General features: G+C 33.9%; 2 long non-coding RNA genes across 2 annotated transcripts; one reads left to right on the top strand and one right to left on the bottom strand.

The window, feature by feature from the left end:
• The first annotated feature begins 407 nt into the window (after positions 1 to 407).
• Positions 408 to 2,262, top strand: LOC148760898 (uncharacterized). The gene is made up of 3 exons (XR_016028163.1): positions 408 to 531; positions 1,181 to 1,264; positions 2,120 to 2,262. It is a non-coding gene; the product is annotated as an uncharacterized LOC148760898 (long non-coding RNA).
• Positions 2,263 to 3,054: 792 nt separating this feature from the next.
• LOC148760899 (uncharacterized) lies at positions 3,055 to 5,307 on the bottom strand. Its single transcript, XR_016028616.1, has 3 exons — positions 5,117 to 5,307; positions 4,386 to 4,465; positions 3,055 to 3,519 (listed from the first exon to the last, which is right to left on the bottom strand). It is a non-coding gene; the product is annotated as an uncharacterized LOC148760899 (long non-coding RNA).
• Positions 5,308 to 6,114: the final 807 nt, after the last annotated feature.

Raw genomic sequence — 6,114 nt, forward strand, 5'->3', positions numbered from 1 at the left:
GCAGTGAAAAAGTTTAATTCCAGTGATTTCTAGAGTGTAGGGGCAAAATCGTAATTTTGCCACCCGCGAACAAAATTTGAGATTTTGAGACAATTTAGATCAAATTTGACAAATTGGAGAATGGTATGAGTATAAGGGATGAAAAATATGTCTATGGGCAATTTTTCAATTTTTGGGGCAAAAATGTAATTTTTGACTTTTACGGGGGTAAAAGTGTAAATTGCAAAAATTACTCCACCAAGACTTTGGATAAGTCTGAGAATTTTACCTAAGCTATGGATATGTGGGACAAGTGTATGGTGAAAATTTGGAAACAAATGGATGGCTAGAATTTAAGGAATTAATAAAACATTAAAAAAATGAATAAAATAATATTATATTATTTTAGCCTTTAAAAAGGTAAAAATTCCGGAATTCTCATCTTCTTCAGCTGTCCAAACCAGGGGAGAAAAGGGGAAAAACAAAAACAAGAATCCTACCTGAAAAATTTGGGGAAAATCAAGAGAAATCAAGAAATCAAGCATTAAAAAGGTAAATTTCATTGATTTTCCTTGTGATTTTCACTACCCATGCATTTTTTTCTCATTTCTATGCAAAATTAGAAAGTGGGTATGGACACCCATGCTGGCCAAACCTCCATGGATGAGTTTTGAGCTTGATTTTTGGTTGATTATAATTGAATTAAGTGATTTTAGTTAAGTTATATTGAAATATAGCAAAAATAAGCTAAAGATATAATTTTCTCCCATTGAAACCCATTATGCTGAATTTTCTAGGGAAATATTGGCTGCTGATCTTGATGTTTATCTGAGGAATTATGATGAATAATGATGAATTATGAGCCTAGAAAAATAATGGAAATTTTTGGAGCAAAAATACAAATTTTTACCCACTAGGGGTATTTTTGTAATTTGCTATCGGGACTGATAATTTGCACCACACTGAGGGACATTAAGTCAATTTGGGTGCAATTGAGGTATAAAAACTGAAAAAAATTAATTTGGAGTTTAAACGAACGCGTATATCGATTTATCGGGTAAAAGACCAAAATAGGCTAACACCGCATTTCGACAAAAATTTAGACATTTTTGCATTCCATATCAAGCATTAGTAGTCTAAATTAGTTTAATTTCAATTTAGTACCAATGTGGTGAATTTCTCGATTTTGTACTGTGTCAAGGTGGTGAGTCCTCTGATAAAGGCAAGAGAATTGCACCCGAGGACCAATAGTCTGAGTATTTTGAAAATCCTCACTCTAGACACGGTGAGTAACCTTACCATCATTTTAATTATCTAAAGTATGTTTTTATTCGGTTTTGGTGAATTTTATGAAAATGAGTTCAAATGGTAAATTTTTATGTTTTGTAAACAAAATGAGTTTAAATGAAAATATTTTATAAATTGTCTTGAAACGAAATAACGATTTTGAAAATAGAGTAATTGGAGACCACTGATATGTTGTAAATTTAAAATTGAATTAATGGCTTATGTTATTGTATTGGCATGACTGGCTGGGCTGTGTTTTTTATGAATTATATGAATTGCTTTATTTTACCCTTGCAGGCTGGGTAGTAATATATTAGCCCTGTCATGCTGTCAAAATTTTATTGTATGGTGGGTTTGACCTGCTGCAGTGGGCTGGATTCTGTGGACTAGCCTATTAGAGGGGCACGGAATCCTGTTATATTTTTACCTCGGTTGGAGAGGCGAGTAGGGTAACTCCTGAGGTATAACTTTTAGAGTTCACTTCACGCCAAACCACCTCGTGAAGGGGAACTCGACCAACGTCAAGGAATGGCTATGTTTTCAAAATAAAAACATGACTTTCTAATAGCCTTGGCGGACTCAGTTGGGATAGCCCTCGGCCAAGGTATCCCAAACAACTGAGTATGATAATAATTTTTGGCATGAGCCAAGCTTTTTAAGAAATTCATAAGCCATACTGATTACTTGCTTTAAATAAATTGATTTCATTTGGTTGAAATAAGTTGAAAGATAAATTACAGTTTGATGAAATGTTTTAATAGTCTCCTTTTACTCGACTTTAGATATTTTGAGTGATGTTTGTTTACTCACTGGGATTTTATAATCTCACCACCCTCATTTCCACCCATTTCAGGCTCAGAATAGATTGTAGATAACTGATATCGGCGAGGATTACAGTTGAACTTGCCACATCCAAAGATTGTAGGTTCATTTCTTTTGCTACTTTTGGTCATTCGTGGGCCCACGTGTCACTGTAAATTAAATTCTATCCTTTGGTTATCTGTATTATGGTATGTAAGAATTTACTTTGCTTTTACGATATAAAAATTATTTATACAGTGTTCTTAAAATATCTTTTTATGTGAAAATTGAATATTTTATTTAATATTTTTATTTTATTTTAACAGTCATAATTCCATTTTAAACGAATGTTTTAGACATCCAAAATTATTTTTGATTATGAAATATGTGTTTTCCACTTACATACTATATTTTTAGATGATTTTGAGATTTTTGGGATAAATGACCAATATACCCCTGTGAGACGAAAAATATTATTTTATTTGTTTAAGTTGGAAACAGTTTAAAATCTTTTAGAATGTGGTATTTGGAAACAGTTACCCACAGGGAAAATGAGAAGCTGATATTAAAGCCTTGCGGGGTTTCGGTTGACATTCCGAGTAATGAATGTCGATCGAAACGTCGCGGCGGTTGTCACGGGCTCGATGGGAGTTCCGGGCCGTGACATTCCCGATCCCTCTCACATTTTAAAGACACCTCCCATTGAGTTGCATGAGGATTTGAAGTTCGAGGTGCAGCCTGTACGTATTCTAGATCGAAAGGATCAAGTGCTAAGGAACAAGAGCATTCCAATGGTGAAAGTATTGTGGAAGAATGCTCGAATGGAGGAGATGACGTGGTGTCACGACCCGGAACTCCCATCGGGCCCGTGACAACCGCCGCGACGTCCCGATAAGCACTCATTACCCCGAATGCCGATCGAAACCCCGCAAGGCTTAGCATCAACTTCTGCATCTCCCCGGTGAGCGACAGTTATTAAATCTCGCATTTCAAGAAATCATAAGTTGTTTCCAACTCAAAACAATAAAAATATTATTTTCTAGCTCACTGGGGCATTTTCGTCATTTTTTTTTTGAAATTTCGAAATCCGAAAAAAATGTAATATGTAAGTGGAAACACATATTTCATGATTTAAATTAAATTTTGAAGTCTAAAACATTCGTTTAAAGTAAAATTATAGCTATTTGAATATAATAAAAACATTAAATAAAATATTCTATTTTCTTAAAACACAATATTTTCAAAGTCTTCCTAAAATAACTTTTGTAGCGTAAGAGTAAAATAAATTTATTCATATAGTAATAAAGATAATTAAAGTATGAAATTTCGTTTACAGTGACACGTGGGCCCCCAACTAACCAAGAAGGTGTAGAGCTACGAACCCTTACTTCCTATGATGCAACTCCGAGATTAATTCTCGTCTTAATCAACTATCAACAAATTGTCCTGAGCCTGAAAAATGGATAGGAAGAGGGGTGAGATTAAATAATCCCAGTGAGTAAACAATTACCATCAAAAGCATCTAAAGCCGAGTAGATGGAGACAATATAAAAACGTTATATCTCAATAATGTTCATAACACAAAATTCGTTTCAATCTATACCAAATAATTTCTTTTCATCAAAATTCCCCGACTTATGAATTTTTTTAAACTTGGCCCCTGCCAATATCATTCTCGCGGGTACCTTCGTCAAGGTATCCCACTGAGACCGCCAAGGCTGTTCAATGACCCATACCCATAAACATGTTTTCACATCTGACACACAGCCGTTCCTTGGCGTTGGCTGAGTCTCACTCTCACGTGGTGGCCTGAACGTGAGGTGCACTCAAATCATACCTCAGGAGATACTTCACCCAACATCTCCCCCCGGAGGTAAGTATATAATTGAGTTACCGTGCCCCTCTCATAGGCAGTCCACGGAAACCCCCACCACTGCAGTGACCGTTTAATATACCACCAGACCCATAAAATTTCCAGTAGCTTAATATGGCGAATAAAATTTAATCCAGTCTACCGAAACCAATCCAAAATTGTTCATATATTTCATGCCAACCCCAAAAATTTAGCCATCATGCTACCATAGTGTCATAAGCCCCAATTTCAATAACATATAAAATCATAAATTTCAACACAGTCTCCATATACTCAATTTTTCCAAAATAATATTTGATTTCAAAACCAATATAAATCTCATTTTTATTAAAAAATTATTTTAATTGGAAAACATAATATTTTATAATTTAAGCTCACCATTCAATAAAAGCATCAAACAAGTATAATAACTCTAGATATTTAAGACGATAAATTGTCCACTCACAGTTTTAGGAGTCGATGTACTCCTAATCCCAGTCTTCAAGCACAATTTTGATACTTTTACCAGTGTAATTTGCTCACCACCTATCCACAATGTACAATACATAATTCGCCACATCAATGCTTGACCATTATAAAATCAATTCAGGCTCGTTATATATGCATGATATGACATGCAACTTATCCGACTACCGCTTAAATGCGGTGCTAACCTAATTCGGCCTATTACCCGATTAAATTACTAACGCGTCCAATTTAATCTCAAATTAATTTTTTTCAGTTTCTATACCTCAATTGCACCCAAATTGACTTAATGTCGCTCAATGTGGTGCAAATTATCAGTCCCGATAACAAATTACGAAAATACCCCTAATGGGTAAAAATTCATATTTTTGCTCCGAAAATTTCCATTATTTTTCTAGACTCATAATTCATCATTATTCATCATAATTGCTCAAGTAAACATCAAGATCATCAGCCAATATTCCCCTAGAAAATTCAGCCAATAATGGTAATGGAGGAAAATAAATTCTTTTCTTGTTGTTTTGTTCCTAAATATGCTAAACTAACTTAAAACACTAACATAACTTAAAATCAAATTAATCTAACAAGTTTCTCTCTCCTAACCCATTTTTCCAGAATTGAATTCATCCTCAAATCACATGATTCAACCATGGAAAATGATGGAAAATGCATGGGAAAGGTAAAGCACAAGTCAAAATCAAGAAATTTTACCTTTGGTCACTTGTTTCCTTGAATTTTCACCAATTTTTCCTTGAATTTCTCCCCCTAGGTTTTTGTTTTTCTTTTCCCCTTTGTTTTCTTGCTATGGCCGGCCATAATGAAGAGAAAATGGTGGTGTGGGCTGATTTTTATAGTTAAATAATATAATAATCTAAACTTGCCACATGTCACTACATTATTGGTCCATTTTTTTAAATTCTTATCTTTCAAGCTTTAAATCTCCACCACACATTATTCCTTAAAATATCCATAACTTAGATAAAATTCTCAAACTTATCCAAAGTCTTGGTGAAGTAATTTTTGATATTTACACTTTTGCCCCCGTAAAAATCAAAAATTACATTTTTGCCCCAAAAACTGAAAAATTGCCCATAGACATATTTTTTATCCCTTATACTCATATCATTCCCCAATTCGTCAAATGTGATCTAAATTCTCTCAAAATCTCAAATTTTGTCCGCAGATGGAAAAATTACAATTTTACCCCTATATAGTGAAAATTTCAATTTGACTCCGAATTGATCCTCGAACTCCTAATTACCATTTTGAGTCATCCCTGAACTGTGAAACTCTTAATTTCACCTTAAAATTCCTATTTGAACTAGTTCGAGGCTTAATCGACTTAATGATACCATTAAGGGCAATATCGTCTTTTAACGATTTCTCGAACTTCCTAAATATACAAACATTCTATCGAGCATGTGAATGATATTATAATTATTTTACAAAGCAGGGTTTGACAACACTACCCCCCTTAAAATAAAATTTTGTCCTCAAAATTTCACTTATTAACTCAAAGAAAAGGCGGGGTATTATCTTTTATTCGATGCTGAACTTCTCCTGTTATCTCCTTTATAGGGAATCTTAATTCACTAAAAATCATTCTTTATTTTAGTTAATCACAATATCAACCCCACATATGTGTATATGCTTTATAATCCCATTTATGCATCCAAGATCTATCTTGATTTAATCATCGCATACGATGC

Source organism: Theobroma cacao, chromosome 9 (assembly GCF_053813885.1).
Source record: "Theobroma cacao isolate CCN51 chromosome 9, ASM5381388v1, whole genome shotgun sequence".
In the NCBI taxonomy this organism is placed as follows: Eukaryota; Viridiplantae; Streptophyta; class Magnoliopsida; order Malvales; family Malvaceae; genus Theobroma; species Theobroma cacao.